We start from the raw sequence: 22,449 nt of genomic DNA, 5'->3' as shown, positions 1-22,449 counted from the left end.
TTCAATGTGCAGTGCGCATCTCCTGCCCTAAAAGTGTAGAATACTTTCTAGAGAAATCTGTGTTAAATATGTCTTAAAAACAGTGAAATTGGTCAAGTGTCTCTTCAGCAGCCCATTGAGAAGTCATTATCCATGGAATTTGATGATAATTTCTCCAGCTGTTGAGAGTATCTTTAATTGGGCACCAAAACTCAGACCAATAAAAGCATTTATATGACAGATTCTCAGGATATGGATAAGTAAGGTTTTGTAACAACTCATAAAGTTTAAAACTGAAACGTGAGAAGTCAGTCACATGAACATATAAAAACATCCTCTGCATGAAGATTTCTGATGTTAAAGCACCAGCAATATAAGCCCAAAATCACTTACAATAAATCAATTAAAATCCAAACAGCTTTGCTGAAGCATTACAGAACTGGAACAGAGTGTGTTCCAGTGTCTTTTCTTAAAAAATAAAAGTTGGTTTGGTGGGAGAAAAGGAAGCATTCAGAAAAGCAGGGCTGAAATATGGCAATGCCCTATCCAGAGCCTGGGAAAAAAGCAAATTACATTACAGTTTCTGAAAAAAATAGACTTCAATATATCTGGGTTTTTCAGTGAGAGGAGAGCATAAACTTTGTTTTCATGCTTCCGTGACCCTTTTCAATAATTTATTTTTTTCTTTCTTCCCTCACCACCCAAAATTAAAATCTACAAGCTTTCGCTGTGCATTGAATGCAGTATTTCACAGACATGCTGGTATACTGGTAGTAGTTTCCTAACTGCAAATGAAAATATTTAGATATTTAGATTCCCTGGAAGCAGAAGTTTAGATCTGGTCCAAGTTAACTTAGGTCATTAGTTTTCAAAAGTGAGTGCAAGGCAAAGGCAGTGTGTAAAACTGAATGAAGGTATTACAAGTGCAATTCCAAAAAAATTGCAATTAATGGAAGAATAATGACAAAGAATACGAAATTTTAGGAAAAAAACGTTGCCTAATTTTTTGGCAGTATGCAGCAGCTTCTGCATAACCTTTAAAACTACAACCAGTTTTAATATTGTGAAAATACTTATTTGATCACCAAAACAAGCAATAACTATGAAGTAACCAGGCTATTTATGCAAAGTAAATAATACATATCACATGAAAATTTAAAAAAGGCTCTTCACATTCCCTTCATTTACTATGATGTTTCAAAACAGGATTGTGTCTCCAATAAACTAAGTACTGTATAAATCAGCTTTGTTAGTGTAAAATACAAGCCAACCCTAAGAAAGCCTAGACAATACTCTTTTGCTACCAACATCAAACAACCTGTTGTTTTCATCACAACCATTGTTCCTACTTTCTTAATAAGAGTAGTAATTAAGTATTATTTGAATGATCTTATTAGGTTGCATGTTTGCAAATTGAAATCCTGACAGAAAAATCAAAACCTGGCCATCAGTAAAGACAAAAACTCTTAACTCAGTTTTCACCTGCTCGTGTTTTTCTATTTCTTTTTGTTTAACTTAACACTGGAATATATAGATGGTTGTAATATTCTACATTTCTCTGTCTGAACAATGTATTCTTTTGATTAACCTGTAAATGTTGATGACAAATCAATAAATATTTCTCAGAGGAATCATAGACTTTCTTCTATGCTATATATATATATATGTATATATATATATATAAAAAATTATGAATACAAACACAAGGTAGCTCTTTCCAAAAGCAGCAGTGTTCATCGTTTATGTTTTCTATGAAAACTGTAGCTCCTCACTCTTAGAACAAATGCAATTTAAAGTATCCCATACTACACTTTCAGGTACACCAATAGCCTTGACATTTTGAATATTTGAATTTAAATGTATTTAAATGTGTTTTCTAAAATACCTGACTGAAATACACCCTAACTGTTATTGTTTGGAATGAAATAAGCCCATTTCCATACCAAAGTTAGCAAATATCTATCAATACAAATATTTTCATTTTAATTAGAAAATTAAATCAAGGATATACCTAGAAAATGGAAAATATTATTTATTACCCATGTTTTCTCAAAAAAAACCTCAAGTACCTCAATCACAGGAAATAAATTGATTTTTGGCATTAAATTATTGTAAATCACCTAAGAAGAATGAGTGTAAAGTAGCCTACACAGAAATGTTCCCCTACGTCTCTTCATACTTGCTGAAGCACTGTATTAACCATGTTTTGCATAATATAAACACAATTCCTTTTATAGCAATAGTGATGGAGGTAGTGCATTTTTTTAATATCTTCAGATCAGTGAAGATCCTGTTTTCTCTGATCTGAAATATGCACAGGGCCACCAGAACAGTTTCCATACAGCACTGAACACTGGGTAAAATAAAAGAATTTCATTTTATGTGTTACAATACACGTGTATTTATACACAAAAGTATTATATACTGTACTGTAAACATAATTATGGATGCAATTTACTCTAGAGTTTGCAACAGATTTGAAACTTTTAGAACTTAGTAAACACTAGTAAGAGAAAATCCATTAAGGAAGAGATTGTGCCAGTATAGAGTTATTTGTGTAATTAATATAATATAATAGGTTGCAATATTATTGCAACATTACAGGATAATGGTTGATTGTAATTGGTCCAATATATCTTTAGATTGTATAATAAAATTTTACTATAAAAGCGCTATAAGTAGAAATATATTGAATTTATGTATTTTTCTTGAAAACTGGAAATAAAATTAGGTGGGATTTTAATGTGGAGGAATTTTTTGCTCTCTAGGGATCTGTTTCTAAACAGGAAAGTCAATGTGGTGGTGAAAACGGCTGAAGATTTCCAGGAAAAGTCATTGTTCTCTTTCGGGAATAGACTAGTTTAAAGCATTCTTTTGAAGGAGAAGGAAGTTACTTAGCCCAGGCAGGAATAGAAGGTCAGTCAGAATGCTGAAGACTGAAGATTTGTTGCTGCACAACTGTAGAAACTTTTATAATTTTTTAATAGAAATATCTTGCTTAGTAGCGTTTTGGCATTTTCTAGTTGCAGGGACCTGGACAAATTCCAATTCATGTAATTACATTGTTACTTACTCTCTCCCTCCCTGAAGTTTCAATTACTTTCATCATCATTCTTTCACATCCTGTCCAGAACTACCAAAGGTTTCTGTATTAACAGGACTTACGTTCTAAATAGAGCTAGTGCCAAGGATTTTTAATCCATAATGGTTGTTTAAAGAACAGAATCATGCTAACAAAATGAGCTTAATTTTTTTCCCAATTATTTGGAAAATAAAATTGGTCTAAGAAGAAACGTAATTTAAACAACTCTTTTCCTGTTAAGTTAAACATCATGTTTGACCCAAGTGATCCCTTTTCAATTTTATGGTCCACTGAAACTTTTGTGACCAGCATATTTGGAATTAACAATGAATCAATTATTTAAATTAATGGAATTTCAATCTAAATATGATTTCATTAGACAAAGAGAAATTCTCAGTGGATTATTTGGTATTTTGTGGTGTCAGTGGCAATATATTGAAAGGGACTGAGAACTAATCTGGCAGGTGACAGAGCGCTTGCTCTGTAGACCAGTTGAAATGCAACACAATATCCCCCATACTGGTGTTAATGGAGGCCTGAAACCCCTTAGTCCTCTGACATGCTAATATTTAAATAAAGCCTAAACAGTTAGCTGGAGTTTCCTACATGGCTTAAGCATACTAAATCCTTTAAAGTTCATAGCGAAGTATCGCTCCACTTCAGTAAAGATGAACTTGCCACCATCACGTTGAGATGCAAGATGTGGTTATTGCTGCAGGGCAGCCTGATTTCAGTGAGAGCAGGGGGATGCTGAGGGGATGCAGCCATTCCAGTTTTCCCCTTCTGGAAGCCCAGAGTTACTGTGGTCAGAAGGGAAAAACCTGCCACTCTGGAGAAATTCAGGCCCAGGCTAACAAGGGTGTTTTCAGCATGGAGAAACAACTCGTCACAGCACTACCTTTGTAGAACAGATTTTACCTAAAACACATGGAAAGCAAAGCAGTAAGTAGTTCATTCTCTTTTAAATGATACTCTGAAAGTCAACATTTTAAAAACCAAAAGAAATTTGCAATTAAAATGTCAGAACCTATTTTCAATGTGTATTGAGGGGAAAGGAAATCAGACACACAGAAATTTGAAACTTAGTTTTTCTCTGCAGGTTAAGGCATCACTTATCTCTGATCTGATCTGGTCTCAATGAACCGTTTGCTAGGTACAACAGAATAAGTTACAGAGAAAAAGGCAAATTATGGCACATAGCTCAAGATATTGTTGGGAATGTCTTCTTTGAAAGCCTCTTTTATTCAAAGCATTTTTAATTTTGAATATTTCCAGTTTCATATGGAAATGCTGCAAATATGGTCTACTTCTGAAATTGTTTGTGTTATCTCAATGTTCCAGGAAAAGTCCATTTCTTAACAGTGAAACATGGGGTTTTTTCATTGTGCTTCTAATGTGATGCATGTAGTCCAAATTATAATAATCTGACTTCACAAAATATCCTAAATATGTTAAAATATAACCACAGTAGACATGTACATCAAATATATATCATTAAAAAATATTTTGATTAAAGCCTTAAGTGAAAACAATTCAAAAGTTTTAAAGAAACTACTGTTAAAAATACTTTTTTTCAACTCTAGATGAAGAGATTTGTTGTGGTATACATACTTCCAGAATGGATTTTTTCCTCTTGTTTCTGTATTTAAGTTATCTTATTGATAACTTTTTCTAAATTATAAGACTTACTGGGATTAAAAAAAACTCAGATTCTTACCAAATAAATGTATCTTCAGTTCTCAGTTTTATGCATTTCTGCATTGACCTTATTTGTCAGCAGCAAAAGTAACAACACATTTTAGGAGCTGCTAACCAGAAAAAACCAAGTAGTACAGTATTTCCATGCTTATCTCCACAAGACCATAGCATCTTGTAAATTATTTCTTAGTAACTACCTATATGTGTGAACCTAAAAAATCTCCATCTTGTGAACCTTTCAAAGCTGAAATGAATGCTAAATTGTTTCAAATCCTGAGATCACAAACATATATTCTGTTGTCAACTAAGCAATTTTTAAGGAGAATTAAAGGGCTCTTCTAACTGTTTTCTGGAAATAAAGCAGTAGGAATGTAAGTCTAATTTGGAAACCAGTTCATGATGTAGATGTTTCCAAATATCATCTCCTCCTAGGATCTGTAGCTGGAATGGAGAGCAAACAATGTGTCTCTACGGAAAATGCATGCGAGATCTAAAGATTTCCAGCTATTTCCATATACAGCTTGCAGGAAAAACAGACCCATATTTTACCAGAATCTGTTGGGAGATATGCTTTTATGAAACATTGTTTTTGACTTATTGCTAGTTTCCCTCAAGCATCTGTTCGTCTGAAAGCTCATAGCCAACTGCACCCACTTCATCGGCCCTGATGTCCTCGGTCCTGTTATTCTGTACTGGTTTACTCACTTCTGAGTGCTGTCTCCTCTGCTGATGATTGCTCAGGACAAATTTTCTGAGAGGGATAAGAGCTGCCAAGAAGCAGTTTAGTGTCTGTCTGACAGAAAATTTATGACGAAAGCATAATATAGCTTTTGTTGTGGCTGCGTGCTTCATTTCATTATGGCTGCACTTCAAGCACATGCCTGCCTACAGAAATCCTAGCTGCCCTTTCTTTGTACAGAGGCTTCAGAATGTAGGATATCCATGTATCACAGAAACTATGGGCATTTGGGAACTCTAACATGAGTCACAACAGACATGCTGAGAAAAAATATTGAAGCTTGTCACTGCTCATGACACGGGTGTTGGAACTAGATGGACTCTAAGGTCCTTTCCAACCACTCTGTGATTTTCTGTGATTCCAAGTTGCTGTTTTCCCAGTAATGCTACAAACCTCTGTGTGTCATTCAAATTTTGAGAACACTTTCCATTGTTTGTACTGCAATAACTTGAATGAGTCAGTTTGAATGATAAGCTGAACTGTTTTGATTGGAAAGTGGTCTGCCTTCTAAGCTCAAGAGGAAGATGGTAAGAAAGTCTTGAGGCTTTCAAAGGTAATGTGAAAGCTTACAACAAAATAATTAGCAAGGAATACAGACAAGAAGGATGTAGCATCCAACCTCTGATATCTACATTTGAGTGTGTGATTGCCAATTGGCCTGCACTGAGAGCACCACTAAACTTGAGGAGCATTTAAAGTGTATCCATGGGAAGCACCACTGATATTAATCTACTTTAATTGCATAGAGAGTGAATAATGCTGATCTATGTACATTTAGGGTTTTTCCTCTCATTCTCTCAATGCCATTCGGTATAAAATGAAAGTCATGTTACCATCAAGATCTTTCAAATTCTTGTAAAGATGCATTGATGCATCTTCACAGTTGGCCATGAATGGTAAGTTTTACATTAACATGTACAACCTACACATTTTTGGAACTATTTTGAAACTGAATTTATTCACCTTTAATTCTTTTCAGGCAGCAGTGGTGGCTCATCTGTCCCTGTACATTACATAGTTTGGTTCAGAATTTGTCCCACCAAAACAGCACCTAGTTATGGCAGCACTGAACTGCCAAAACTCTTTCAAGGGTCCCCATCCATGAAGAAAACGGACAGAGTGTAAAAGGATAACCTTTAGAACTTTGAGTCATTATTTCCACTGATAATGTCTAGGTTGAATAATGGGAAGTATACCTATGCCTACACAAAATACAACTAACTGCTTTGCATTTCACTCAGCCCTTAGAATATGCCAGTATACCCAAGCATCTCAACATCACTAACCTCTGTAAAATGCTATATGAAAAAGTGGCCTAAACAAATGAAATGTTGATCTGCCTTTTATTAATTTCATTTTTTATCTTCTTATATACCGACGTTTGACAGCTGTGACATTCATGGGCAATGCATTTGAAAAAGAAGACATAAATATTCAGAGACATATTAGAATGCTGTTCAATGTAAGCACCTGTCTACTTAGTGTTGACAGAAAATCATTTACTTTGCTTTATGCATGTTCTCTCCAGAGACTACAGAGGTCCTATTTTATTTAAAGAGCTGGTCCCAACATCAGTACTAGCTCTTGAAAATGCAATATATACATCTAATTATATTTATTAAGGAAACAACTTTGGTTTATATTTTCAGTAATAGTGAAACAATTTTTTCAACCTCTACTTCAGAATTTCCTTCCCTAGGGAAATGAAAGTGGAAATGGAAAAGTGAATGAGGAGTAGAAAAAGTATGACCTCATGATGTCTTTAATTACAACATCACAGAAGATGACGCAGAAAGAAAACTGTAATGAAAATAGTATTTAAAAAAATATGTAATGTCAAAGGGATCAGTGCCTAATCCTTCTGATGGCCAATTCTCATATAGTTCCACTAACTTTAAGAATTGACATAAAGCTCATTCAATGAGCAATTGAGCAATGAGCAATGAAATGCAAATTTTTTTCCCCCACTTTTTGATAGTATGCCAAAAGACCTGTGGAAACAAGACTCATCTGATGACTGGCACTGCTGAAGTTCTCAAAAGCCAACCACACAAACCACTCCCCCAGAAACAAAACCAAACAAAAGCCACCAAAACAGACAAAAAAACTCACGAACAAACAACAAAACAAACAAAAAAACAAACCAAAACCAACAAACAAAACAAACCACAACAACAAAAAATAAAACAACACCAAAAAACAACCCTATCGACCCAAAAATCTCTATCCTGAGCAAAATAAATACACACATGAGAAATCTGGAAGTCATGAATTTTAAGTCTGAGAGAGTAATGACTCCCACAGAATGTGCTTCTCCAAGAAGGGAAGATCACTTCACAATAAGGTTCTATTATCCATAACAAAGAAAGAGTATGATGAATGCCAAGTCAAGTTTCTACACACATTAAGTGTCTCACTCAATCTCGTGGAATTTTTCCTTTTCCTTAGATGAGGTGGAGATTTTGGTGCATTCACATGAAAATGACCTTTAAATCTCAGTATCCAGACTCAGGATTATGGGGAGAGGAGAGGAGGAGAGGAGAGGAGAGGAGAGGAGAGGAGAGGAGAGGAGAGGAGAGGAGAGGAGAGGAGAGGAGAGGAGAGGAGAGAGAGGAGAGGAGAGGAGAGGAGAGGAGAGGAGAGGAGAGGGAGAGGAGAGGAGAGGAGGGAGAGGAGGAGAGGAGAGGAGAGGAGAGGAGGAGAGGAGAGGAGAGAGGAGAGGAGAGGAGAGGAGAGGAGAAAAAATAAAAAGAAAAGGGAAAGGGAAAGGAGAAGGGGAGAAGGAAAAAAGTGAAAAAGCAAAAAAGGAAAAAAAAGGGGAAAGGAAAAAAAGGGGAAGGGGAAGGGGAAGGGGAAGGGGAAGGGGAAGGGGAAGGGGAAGGGGAAGGGGAAGGGGAAGGGGAAGGGAAGCTCAGAAGAAATCCAGACTGATTTTTGTCCCAAACACTTCACTTCATTGTATTTCACCTGACGTGAGTATGTAATGATGTTAACTCAGCCCTGATCACATAGCGGGGGTGAGTGGGGGAGGTCTGGAGAGAGCATAAAATTCTTGGAAGCATCCTGAGGCGCCGCAAACCCTGACAATGCTGCCACCTATGGACCAAAAGTGCCAACATCAGCTCCGCAGAGCCTTTCTCGGGGACATAGCGACGAAAGGAGCAGAGCTATAAGAGCAAATTCTGACTCCCGCACCAGCTTAATTCACCTGGTGAACCGATGGAGCGGCTACTTTGGTTTATCTAGTTCAATGCTTTTATATAATTTAATTAGGATCATCACACAGCAACCTAACCTGTCTACAGAAATTATGAGCTGCAACTCCAGACCCCATATGAACTCTTTTGCTCAATTAAAGCTAAGCAGCTTTTTATAGAAAGATTTTTTTTTTTCTCCTAAAGTGCACACAAGGAGCAATGAAGCATGACATGCCTTTTTTCACATTAAGGTAATTATACAAAGGCAGTAACATTAAAAATTCTTGCTGAAGCCCAAAATTTACACTGCTATTGCAGATATTTAAGCCTGTCATTTTAAAGATATTGGCACAATTTTCCTATTCTATGGAAGAAACATGGGTGATTTGACCTAATGCCTCTAGATATCTTCATATTACTCTCCTAATATTAGCATTTACTAGTGAAATACTGTGAATAGTCTAGAAAATTAATTTTCTAAAACATGTTTGGGAATAACCATCTGTATGTACACCTTTAATTGGTCTTTTCATTGTTTTTCCATTTATACATTATATCTATTTCATATAATAAATCAACTTTGCTATTTTATTGTCCCTTCTGACAAGTTCTCTCCCTTTTCAATATTACAGTCCTTACTAAAATGCCAATTCACCTAGCTGGAGGAAAGTAGCCCCTAAACAGATATACATCTCAACTGCTTAAAATAAAATAAAATAAAATAAAATAAAATTTGAAATTAAAAAATATTTCTCAACTAATCTGCAAATGTTTTACTGTTATACAGCAAATAAAGCAAGGTAAAGAGGGTCCAGTAGAGGACATGCTGTCAGGCTCTTGTCCATGTACCCATGGAGAGGCTGGATACCACCGAAAGGTCAGCAAATCTTAGGTGCCACTTTCTACTTCCAAAGTTATCTCTGCATATTGCATTACAATCACTGCATAAAATGCAGAAGCAGAAACCTGACAAGATTCAAAGTAGAAAAGAATGGTGTGGGCAGGCAGGCTCCAAAAAATAGGATTTCTGTAAGTTCTTGGCTATCTGTAGCTCCTTGGAGAACCCACAGGGGGTTTTTGAGCACCTTTCCAAAGCAACTGATGCTCCTAATGTGTTGTATCAAAACATTAAGGTAAATTATTATAATATTTTCCATGTCCAGGTGAGGTCTTTAAAAATGAGCACCTGTGAAAACAACTGGAGAAACAACATGAAAAGAAACTTTTAGAAATATTTGTCTGTGTTTCTTCAGACTGTCATGCCTATATCATGTCCTCATTTCAATGATTTCTATCTTGTGCATTACAAGCAACAATCTGCAGAGAAGTCAGTTCTACACTTACACACATTTTCCCATATTTTCCATCTTTCCCATCTGAGCACTAGTCAGCTAACCCTCTGTAATGGCATTAAACCTTCTGTACATGAGAATACCCCAATTAAACTAAATTTTGTTCCCATTTATTTTCATACTACCCATGTACCAAAGGAAAGGCTCTGATATAGATAACAGAATAAAATTGCCATTAGTAGGCAATATGGAATGGAGAATCAATCCCACAAACTGAGTAAGAAGCACTTCAGAAGTTAGAATGCCTTCCTCTATATTTTCTTGAAAGCAATACCAGAGTTATTTTTAAACATATTCGTTAGCAGCTTCTTATTTATTATGCACATGCATAAAAGTGAGAATAAGAGTTATCCTATTAAAATCAATAGAAGTACTCCTGTGATTAAAATTTCATTTATGCTGAAATAGGGCCTTACATTCTACATACACTTCCATTCAAAATGTGCATATTGTGAATATTAAATAATGTTAAATTACTCCCTTTTTCATAATAGAATCAGCCTGACAGTTACAATGTTCAAGCACTAAGCAGCACATATTACAATGGCAGCTCCCTATCATGCAGTAATTTTCTTCCTTTTAATATTCTTGAAATTTAGCTCTCACAAGTAGGTGAAATGATCCTGTCTTTGAAAAGTAATTTGGCATACTCCTTTAGACTTTAGATCTAGTCAGTAAGTCTCTACTCTCTCTCATGTATCAATGTCTTTGAGTAACATGAGTTTGTTGAGACTTGCTGCTTCTCAGCTCCCTTCAGGAGCAGAGTGAGGATGGAGAAATTAGTTCATCCCAGATTCCTAATAATAAATGAGGCCACCACCTCCACCTTGACCATCACCATGGAACCCTCTTTTTTGTTTCCACAGCAGTGGTGTGGAAGGTTGGAAGGAGTACAAGAAAACAAACAATCTTGTCTTTCACTTTCCATTAGATACTGCTTGCTCTGGTTTCTGCTTGGGCTTAAAGAGTACTAAAGGTAAAGGTATCAGTAGAGATCTTCACAGCGCTCTTCTTGGGCACCAAGACAGATCTAAGGTCTCGTTAATCATTTAATGAAGTTGGGACTCCAGAGATGTAAGAGGTGAAAGAAAGAACTGCATGCCAAGTGGTAGAGCTAGTAGATACTGAATACAACACATCTTGCTTTGATCACATTTCACTACCATGATTTAGGCAAAGAAAAGGAAGCCAATGACAGTTCCTGAACACCACTCTTTTAGGAATTAGGTATTGGGGCAGACAGTGAGCCCACAAATTCTGGGACAGAGGCAGACCTTGTGACTTTTTGCTGGAGATGTCAGGATCTGTGTGCAGTATAGATTTCCATGGATATCCCATGGTAATTAAAACCCCTCTACTCCTCAGGGTATGATTGGAATTTTCTATCTTCTGAAAGGCAAAACACAAAGGTGAAATTATTGCACTCCTGCCACCTGAGGGCTAGTACAATATTTTTGTAACACAAAAATAGATTTTATCTGTAAAGAATCTGGATTTGGAAGGAAAGATGCATTAAAAAAAAGAAAAGGATCAGGCATATCATCTGTGGTTATATCAGTTGTGACTTTATCTGACAGCTTACAGGGATGTCACAGTAAACAACAATCCAAAGAGAATAATAGATACATAAACATTAAAGATAGAAAAGTCCATTTTGTAATGACTGCATTGTGGTAGTGCATTTTTTATATTAGGCAATCTATTGTTTTCTCCCATCTTAAGTTTTTCTCAAAAACTACATCCTTCACAGATTTTCATCTAATAGATCTGAGTTAAGTCACTCTGCTTTACCAGCTAATATTACAATTCTGTAATTACCATCCTTATCTGAAAAGACTGCTTCATTGGACTTCAGAAACATTTAACTGTATTTGATTTAGATTGGGTTAAAAATACAGATTAACTAAAATGAAACACTCATTATTAAAAACTGAACACTGTAGATATGAAATACTGGAAAAGTAAATACTTGCATTTATGACTCCTTGTTTGTAGGATTAACAACTCTGTTAAATACTAGCTTGATTTATCTGCAATAAGTGCATTGATGTAAATACAATAGGACATTCCTAAGGGGAATTGCAATTTAAAAAAAATTAAAAATTCCGTATTTACTACAATAAATGTTATACCAAAAAATTTTATAGCTACCAGAAACATAGAAAATACTATACCCAAAGCTAGAAAGCTGTTTCAGTACAAAGCGTGCCTAATATATAACCTCCCAAATACACAGTATATCCCTAGTAAATATATAAATTATGGTTGCAAATGAGACCACAAACAAAATTTTGCTCAAGGCATGAATCATAAATTCAAACAATAATCATCTCCTGCATGAGGCACAACTACTTTGTTTACTTCTTATACCCTGTTTCCTAAACATGAAGATGAAAGTAGGTCAAGTAAATTTAGCATCTTTTCACATGAAGTATGTTATGATAGCGGGTGGCACAGCCTAATTTACAATTACATGAGTTTACATGAATATGAAAATATGTGTTTTCACTGTGCTGTGTCATTACACATATTGACATTTTACTCACAATGACACAGAATCATAGAAAACACCCAAGATTTGGAGAAGGGAGGGAGCAGAAAGGGAGAGAAATATTTACCAGAGTTGCAGTCTGAATGCAATATCAATGTATTAGGAAAGAGTTTCTGTAATGTTGGATGTTATTTTTATAACTGGTTGTAGGTGTGTTTACGCCACGAATTGCAAGGGAAGACGATGGAAACAGAGAAACCACTGGTTTCTTTAATTTCTAGAAAGCATCAATTTTGTTGTATATATTAATCAAGAAAATGCTTTTCTGAGAAAATTTCGAAATTTAACAGCCATGTTCCTTAACATTGGATCAAAATGCTAAAGAAACTTGAAATTAAAAGCTGGAATGAAAAATTTTGTTATTCATCATTTTGCAATGAAGCTCCAAGTATGGTTCATTTAGGAAACCTACTTGAAATAAGTGTTTTGTTTTATTGTGATGATTTTCTTTTATGGAAGGCATAAGAATTTTAGTGTGGACAAACAACGTTTTTTCTGAAACAAACAGGTTCAAAAAGGTTTTTCGTCAGTTGTTGATGAATATCTTGCTGACATATTAGCCTATAAAGATCAGAATATGGCTTCTTTTGTTAAACTAAATCTGCTTGTTTATCCAACTTTAATGGAATTAAAGGTACTTCAAGAAACATTTTTTTTCAAAGAAGCACGCTTATCTGCATGTCTGGGTGGATGAATAAGCATATTTGATAAAGAGCAGAAGAATGGGACAAGGTCACATACCAGTAGCTGCTTCCATACAAATTAGCAATTGTACCACATTAGTTGTAGAAAGTGTTTAACAAAATGGTGGGTTCTAGTACATATTCATATTGTCACAAGTCCAGTAGAAATTGCAAAAGGAGTGGATTTCTTCTTGAACCACAGAGCTTAAAGCTTCAACTCAACAAGCTACTCTGAAATTCACCCATGATCCAGGAACCAAGTCAAAAGTTTGAAGTAAGCATGAGGTGAAATGGTTTGCTGAGGTACAGGCACCAGCAGCTTCCTGAACTAACACAGTCTGTCTGTTAAACTGTGCTGAATTCCTGAAGAAAATTGTCCATATCAAGAGCCATCCCCTTTCTAATTAGGATTCATTATGATTTGTTGCATTATTTGAATATGACACAGCTATCTGTGTTTTGAAATTTCGAGTGAAGTGTTTTCTTGCAGTTGAGACCTTGTCTACAATTTCAACCAAAACCACTTTTTTCCAGTCAAGTTATAAAGCACTAAAATCAGGGAATTATAGTTAAAAAAATGTAAATTTAAAAAAGGCAACAAATCTTTTCTCGTAGTTTGATCAGAATAATTCCAAATGACTAATGAGAAATATAATCATATGTTTACTGTGTTTGCCACTGCAGATGAACTAACAAAAAGTTATACTGTTTTTAAGACTTACCCAAATACTATGAACCAAAACTTAATCAGACACTCTTTATATATTTTAATGAGTGGAAAGAATAAAAGAAACTCTGCTACAAAGATAAATAATATTATGTAGTTTACTCAGTGTCTGAGTAAACCGGATTTTATTAAGAAAATGTTGCCGAAATCAGACATGTGGTATTCTATAATATCTATCTTAATGAAGGGATTGTATCATGGACTCGTCCCTTTTTCATTTGTAATTGTTTTACATGTCTATGGCAATTTCAACAATTACTTGCTAAAAAAAAGCAACATTAGCATGCTATACTTGTAATTCTTGTTGCAATGAGGCAACTGAAAGCAGGGGAAACAGCATCACGAGCTGAGGAGCCACTGCCTTTTTGGACAGCATATTCTTTGCCAATCACCATTTGAAAATCATAAATAGTAGTGATTTTTTGAAACTGTAAAAGAATACACACAACATGTGTATTCACTGGCCACTAGACACTAGACTGGCCAAAACAAATCATGCTTTGTAAGTAGGACAATGAAATCACTAAATAGAGAATAAAGCAATTCTAAATATATTTACCCAAACTGCAGGATGCTGTATATATTGAAAAATGGCAGGGCATACTTATTCATCAGCTGCATGCTATCCCAAGTTCTTTGCAAATAAGAACTGACTCTGAGGTTTTGGAATAAGTAATGGTATAGATTAGTACCCAACACATAGTTATGTGGTATTCCCAGCATTATCTATTTAGTACCTTGGCAAAATAAACCTCAGCAAAAATGGTTGTCTGTGTTAGGAAAACTGAAAGGATTGTGAAACGTGTTGACATTTTTACTGCTACTGACACTTGTTCACTAGCTACTCACCAAGATACATATTTCAGCCTGACCACTGAAAAGCTTTCAAGGGTGAACAACTTTCAGCCACAGTATAGAACTGTGGGTCTACACTCTTGAAAGCTTGTATTTCACCTCTGCACTGAGCTTTGCACTTGTTCTAATTTCTTCTCCTTCCAGGATCTTTCCTAGCTTCACAAATGTCCTCACTGAGAAAAAGTGCCAAAGCTAGAAGGTTGAAGAGCGAAGAATAACACCTTCTCCTATGGAAAATCATAACAATGACTTTTTTCCCTCACAAAGCATTTGTCTTTCTGCAGTCGATTTTTTACTTTTTTTTTTTTTAACAACAGAAAGATGAACACATCTCAAGTTTCTTGGGAGTAATATTTGAATGCATATGCACTCTTCCAGGCAGTCTCACTGAATTAAAGTGGATGTATTCATGATAAGCACCTTAATAGCTAAATTCTTTTTTAGCTTTTGCTTTCGACAGAATACTCAATTCTACAGCCAAACTGGCCCTGGTCAGTAACCCAGGAGGACAGATTGCTGCAAAAACCTGCTAGACTGGGCTACCCCACTGCCAGTTAAGGTGTAATGTCTTTCTGGGAGAAGCAATGTATTCCTTCAGCCAGCTTGCACATACTTAGGGAGCTTGATATCAGACTTACAATAGGTTTGTTTACCAGCAGGAATTCCTTTTTCCTCATTTAACCCACTGAAAGTAGGCAAGACCTATCTCTGGGTCAATAAAACCCACAGAATTTCAAGAAGACATTTTCCCTGATGAACACTGGACAGTCACAGCAGACCCAAATAATGGCATCTACAGTGACAGCTATAAAGAATGTTTGATTTTGAGTATAGAAATATAACCAACAAATTCCACATGGCTTTTCCCAAACTGGTATCTTCCCTTATAATGAAATAAGTAAGAATAGAGGAGTGCTTAACACCTGCATGATTCTACCTAAGGATCTTGAAACATCTACAAGCTCCTTTCATTTAAAATGTATCTCTGGGCATACTTTCAGCACACACACATGCTGTTTTTATCTTAAGGAACTTTTCCAGAAAGTTATTCCTGGACAGGAAATAACAAAATGTGAATTTGAAATTTGCATCAAATACTACTCTTTGATGTCTATCCCATATCCACTTTTTTTCAGCTGTTTTATCAGTTTGTTGGTTGGGTATTTTGAAGACCAGGGTTCTCAAATGCATTTTGTTGTAAAGGGCAGAGTCAAGATATACTCCTTTGCAGGACAAGAAAACAGAGGAAGAATTAACAAGTGAATGTGACATACCCCACATTATTTCCAAGCAGAATTTTTATTAATTTTAAAAGCAGATAAGAGGGGGGTTGGGGTTTGGTTTGTTCAGGTTTCTTTTTAACGAATATTCCTAAACTCCCAGTACTTTGTGCATTTCTCCTATAAAGAACACAGAACACTGCAGTTCTTTCCAGTCAAACAGAAAGGTCAGGTCAATAGTTATTCCTTGTGCCAATGTGTTGACACACCAAACTAATACATAAGAATTTTTAGTTTGGATTACAAGTGAAAGTTAATGTTGTTCTATAGTTATTAAACAGGGTTTTTTAAAAATAAAGTACGTCCTCAAAACCAACATTTAAGTCACTTACTGATATGTGAGAAGCTATGATGCAACACTAGCATTCAGGTACTTTCTAAGTGTAGAAGAGCTGCCATTGAATATGCCATTGATGCTACTGAATAGCCAATGCAGCTTGATAAAGAAAAATAATGAAATTAATAAAGTAATATACAGAGGAAATGTAGAAGAATTGAGCCATGCCATATCTAAGGTTTTGTTAATTGTAAAAACAAGGACTTACATTTTCAAGAGTTTTTAAGAAATATAGGTCAAATCAAAATAATCTCTGAAATATACATCTTTAGAAAATTTCTTAGGACATCTGTTTGCTAATAGACCATTGAATTTACACATTTTGAAAAAAAAATAAAGAAACTAGTAGAGTCATGTCATTATTACTTTTCCCTCATTCAATCTGCTCAGCAAATCTTAATAAAAGTGTAGAGTACTTATAAACTGCAAAGTCCCACAACTACTGTCATTGAAGCTTTGAGCTTTGAAGATTTTTTTTTTAACTTAAACAATAATGAATGAAACCTTGTAACATACTGAGAACTACGCTAAAGACAGGAACTGACCTTTAAAATGGCCAAGTGACCAAGCCCTTGGCATGACATAGGAGTGCAAGCAGTTTTTCTCACAACAGTAGCAGTGGTTATACATCAAGATCTTCAAAGTTTGTGTTTAAATCTTTTTTACCCTTCCCTATTTTTAAAGAAACCCCTATGAATTCAGGGAAAATTATTACAATGAAAATTGAAAGTTGTCTGAAAATCACATCTTTTAAATAACAAGTCAGCTTTTGTCACACATGAGTCACCTTCATTACCTGTGTCACCAGCAATTTACAAATCTTTCACACACCTGAAGCATAAGATATCAGCCTTTTATTCATATGTGGTATCTTCTAATGCAAATCTGTCTTCAGTGTAAAACCAAGGCTTCTGTGCTGTAGGTGGAAGGAAGGGTGAAAAACACTCTACCAACAGATAACCATCTGGCAGATTCTCTTTCTCTCTCTGCTATCTCCATGTGATTTTTATCACTTTACAAAATGTCATTAAGCAAACAGAGAAGACCACAAGCAAACTTTTAGTTTCACAAAATCATGTTTTATAAACTGTTGAGAAACACTGACATGTAATGAAACCCTATTCCCTATATGCCTTCCTCTTTGTAAATGATTTGTTTCCCTCCCTTCATGTATAAATAAACAGAAATGTGTCTGTATATTTGCTGTTTGGTTTTTTCCCTTTCTTCTTCTTTTTTTTTTTTCCTTTGGTCATCATAATCAAGGGCTATTACAGCAATAGATCTTATCTTTAGAATGGCAGTCCCCTTGCACCTTCAGTTCAGATTTTTGTTTATGCTTGGCTGCAATTGTGGCTGTTTCTGATAGTTTTAGGTCAGACATGACAGACTATGGGTGACACTAAATAAACAAGCTGGGAGTCTGTGACAAGGAAGAAATGATACTGGTTCTCAGAGTTTGATTTTCTCTGGTTAATCAACATTTTTATTCAGAATAACTCATTGTGAAAAGTAACTGTTTGCTAGACTACGCATATTATGCTGTATGGTTAAAAAAAAATTAAAATTAAAACCCCCTCACAACTCACACAGGCAAGCAGAAAAACCAAATCATGCTCAATCTTGTTTTGGTTATAGGAGGTTACGGAATTTATTTGTTTATTTAATTTATGTTCAGCTTTTTCTTCCTGTCTCCTCCCTTCCTTCTCTCAGTTAAATTCCAAATCAGTAAGTTGATCTCAACCCAGTCTGTCAGCGAGTAGATAGGATGCTTCCTTACAGCCTGCTCAAGGGGGATAAAAAATTCAATGACCAATTTACTAACTATACTCACGGAAGATGAGGTAGAATAAGATCCCGTGAGAAGGGGTAAAATATCCCAATCAAATCGGTGCCTGCTCCTGTTCTCTTGATTTTACTGTCTGTATTGAAAGATTTTATGCATTTCTTACAACTTCTTTTCTATAGTCATATATCAGTTTCTTAACTCAGTTTTCATTTATTGATTTTGTTAATTGTATTGCTTGCCTTCATGGTCATGGAGTAAGCCTTTAAAAATGGGTACCCTAAGGCTGAAATGCCAAAACAATAATATTAAAACCTTATTTTTATGCATTTATTTTTAAATTTCATGAATTTTATGTCAGTCTTGTGATTAGGAAGAATATGAGAACAGACTCCTATAAAGCCTGAGGCTGGTGATGCTGCCTACCTGGAAAGGTTACAGTGCTGCCAAACCAAGCACCTTAGTGCCTGGCTTTCAGATGGATCTGAGTAGAATGAATGTATTATAAATTCTCATTTTTAATATGATGTTTTTACCTGGAATAATAAAGATCCTTCAAAATTCACATAAATTACAAGAATAATAAATTATTTTCATGCAATTTTCACTTGTTTAAAATTTGGCCCAGAACTCGAATATAGGCTGACAGTCAAAGTCTGAGCTAGGGGTAAGCAGTGTCTCAGTGCAGTTTCTAGTGCACAGACACTCCTTTCAGAAACCAAAACATCATAATGCAAATCCTCTTGAAAAAGCTCCACAGAGAAGTGAATAGTTAGAAAATCTAGTGTACCTAAGCTTCCATAGAAGTGGACTTTCTGGAACTGGAAACATTTACCTGTTATGTGCTGGTAAATGAGAAGAGACTTTTGTGAGGAGATCCTTTATTGGCACTTTGGAAGAATTGTGTGTCCTGTTTATAATTCAGCTAATGTGGCTCACTAAACTACCAGCTAAAATATTTTTAAGCTCATCTTGGTCATAGCATTCTGATGCAATGTCTACTAGCTACCTACACTAAAATATGGAATTGTATGGAAATAGTGTAAATATGATTTCCTTGGGCTATGCTAGGACTGCTGTCTGAGCCTATCCTGATCTCCATGAAACCTAACTACCAGGTTATCAGTGTCCAAGTTTAACATTGCCTAGGGTTATTTTTTTTTTCAATTGCTTCTACATCCACCAAAATCATCTCAGCTAACTCTTCGACAACCCAGGCCTTTAGAATCAAACCTTCGCCAGCACTACTATGGTTTAATTAGCTGCGCATTTGCCTCCTGGCCAGATCCAATAAATATGCATGTATTGGCACAGCTGCATCTCAGCATGCATACTTAAATTAAAAATGTTTCCTTTGATGCTCTGGCAATCTTGGCATTCAGTCACTTTGCCAGAAGCAGTATCAAATCACAAAATACTTGTCCAGTCATCATCACAATGTACAATCATGAAAACGTCTTACCAGTTTAGCTGCTCATATTGCGCGCGCAGTAACCTGCAACTCTTTGTGCTTATCATAGAGTTACAGAGAAGGATCCTTCCATCCTTCTCACGACTGAAAGGTGTTCCCATATGCCAAATAAGATGTAACTGGTCAAACAACACCTCTCTTCTATTGAGATTAGTTGCACTAATTTATATTGAAAGTGCTATTTTCAGAAGTACGGTTGCATTTTCTATTTAAAAGATGCAGAATTAATTTGTTTTGTTTTCTCCACTTGACATTAGCAGCTTTTCGGAACAATGACCTCGCTAGTCACTGATGATGAATTATTAGCTACTTTTACCAAAAGAAGGAAAATTGAATGTTAAACAGACTTTTTAAAGGACACACTGAAGGGGTGGGAAACAATATACATTTTTTCTCATTTTTGACCTCTCCATACTAAACTTCAGTCTAGCCAAAGGAGCAGAGGAGGTAATACCTGAAGACAAGCATGTATACTTGCCATACAAGCAGGAATTTCAAGCAACCTGGAATTGCTGAGCAACACAGCAAGGGATCTCACAGTATGTGTGGGTGGTAAGGGGTGATCTGAGGAATATTAGGGAAAATGATCAGATCAGGTGTTGCACTGGAATTCAAAGCACTTTCTTCTCTTCCTACTGAGATACCCTGGGAATTCAATTAATCTCTTCTATAAATACTTAACATGCTTCAAGTCTAAAGTGGAAATCCACCAGCTTAAAAATTCTGACATGCTATCAGAGAGCATGTAGAGCAAAATGACTAGATAAACAGTCATGTGTTCTGTGGACGGTTAAGGTATCCTGTTATTTCTTCTGAAATCTAGCATGGCTGATGTTTATTTTTATACAAACATTAAACAAATGGACACAGGAAATCCCTACAATGAGATTCATCATCATCCTTGTCAAGAATTCTACTCTCAGTTTGGGGAAAAAATCTTTATTGAAACCATTAGCTAGTTGGAGTTTTTTAATCAGAACACAAACAAAAGAGAGAAATAAAATCTCTTTTCACAGTAGAATTCTCAACCTACCAGAAAAAAACCCAGAGCTCACTCTCATTTTATGGAGTTAGATCTACCATGGTAAAACCAGAACAAAGAATCTTTCATTGGTCACCACATTAATTTAAAATTATAATCAATATTTATTAAAATATATTTCTAAAAATTCTGCTGTACCACACTGAGAATATAACATCTGCTAAATCAGCACTTTTTAAATATCTAGTTGTCAATACAGTTTTGCACATGGTTTGCTGCATTTTTAAACATCACCTCTTTGAAAGTTAAAAGTCCATTTGAGAGAAAATCTTTTGCACTAAGGTAACAGACAAAGCTTTAGAAATATCAAAGATGGAATTGCCAACACTGAATTTTCTCCTGAACATTAAAGGTTATTCTGAGGGAGAAAATAATCCATTTAATGGTCAGAATATTATTTTCTGAGAAACAGAGTTGGATTAGAGACTGAAGACTAAACTTGATTTTTCAGGTTAGTTAAACTTTAGAAGTACCAGCGCACACTTGCATGGAATAGAATGAGTGTTTCACAAGCCTTACATGTGTTGTGTGTTACTGTAATACTAGAACATATATTTTTTAAAATGGTAAATGCTTCTTTACTGAGTAGTGAAATACTAAATTATGCTGGTAGAAAAATAAACTATAAGCTCCAAGGGAAACACTAGAATTTCATGTGTTAGGTTTTGGTGGGTTTTTTTCTGCTCCAAATTTGCTCCAAAATGCCAAACTTTAAAATTCTTACAGGAAATAAAATTCCAATTCAGGGTCATTAAAAATTTTTATCATGATAATACTGGGTTTTCTCATTACTACAACACCAGTGTAATACTAAATTTTCAATAATATTTTCTTTAATATGCAGAAAATTGATTAAATTATTAAATGAATAGTTTTAAATAAAATAGCAAAAGAGAAAAATATTGGCTTCTTCACAAGAAAGCTTAAGATTTGTTCCTTTGAAATTACTTTAAATTAGTTGAATTTCACTTTCTGGTGGAAAACTTCCAGAGAAAACTTCTCATCCAGGGTGCAAACAGGTGTTTTCTGTGAATTGTATTCCCATTATTAGGTTGATTTGCATGATGTTTGGTTATTCCTGAATATACAAAACAATCATATATTCTTCAGGAATCTTCAGGAGGGTATTAAATTAAGCTAGCAGACTGATACTTCTATTCATGTTGAAATAATTAACAATTCCAAGGACATTAATGGTGTATCGTATGGCTATTTTAGACTGGGTGGGATGAAAGTAAAAACCTTTTGGTGACTCTTGCTCCTACTAAAATTTAATTAGCCTTACTTGCTGACCTCATGTTTTATGTAACAGTACACTCCAAAAATGACCTCATAAATGGCTACTAATATAAAGGTAAAGTCTTCCATTTTTTTTTCCTACAAACCAGCACAGCATAAAGGAGGGATTTTTAGGGTTTTTTAAACTACTTTTACAAAGTATTCCTATAATTGCTAACATTATATATTCCAGCATTACCTGTGGGACCAACTAACGCTGAATTTAATTGAAGTCAGAATGCCTCACTTTGACAAGGTCACTTTTTAAAAGGTATCATTGTACAGGATTTTTGATTTTCCTTTTCTGAACTAGCTATAACCTGTAAAATCATTGATGAAGACTTATTTCTTTGCCATCAAATATTAGTAAAGACAAGTGAAGATGTTACCATTAA

This window comes from Lichenostomus cassidix, chromosome 5 (genome assembly GCF_008360975.1).
Source record: "Lichenostomus cassidix isolate B80296 chromosome 5, HeHo_3.0, whole genome shotgun sequence".
In the NCBI taxonomy this organism is placed as follows: domain Eukaryota; kingdom Metazoa; phylum Chordata; class Aves; order Passeriformes; family Meliphagidae; genus Lichenostomus; species Lichenostomus cassidix.
Note: the sequence above shows the minus strand (reverse complement) of the source record.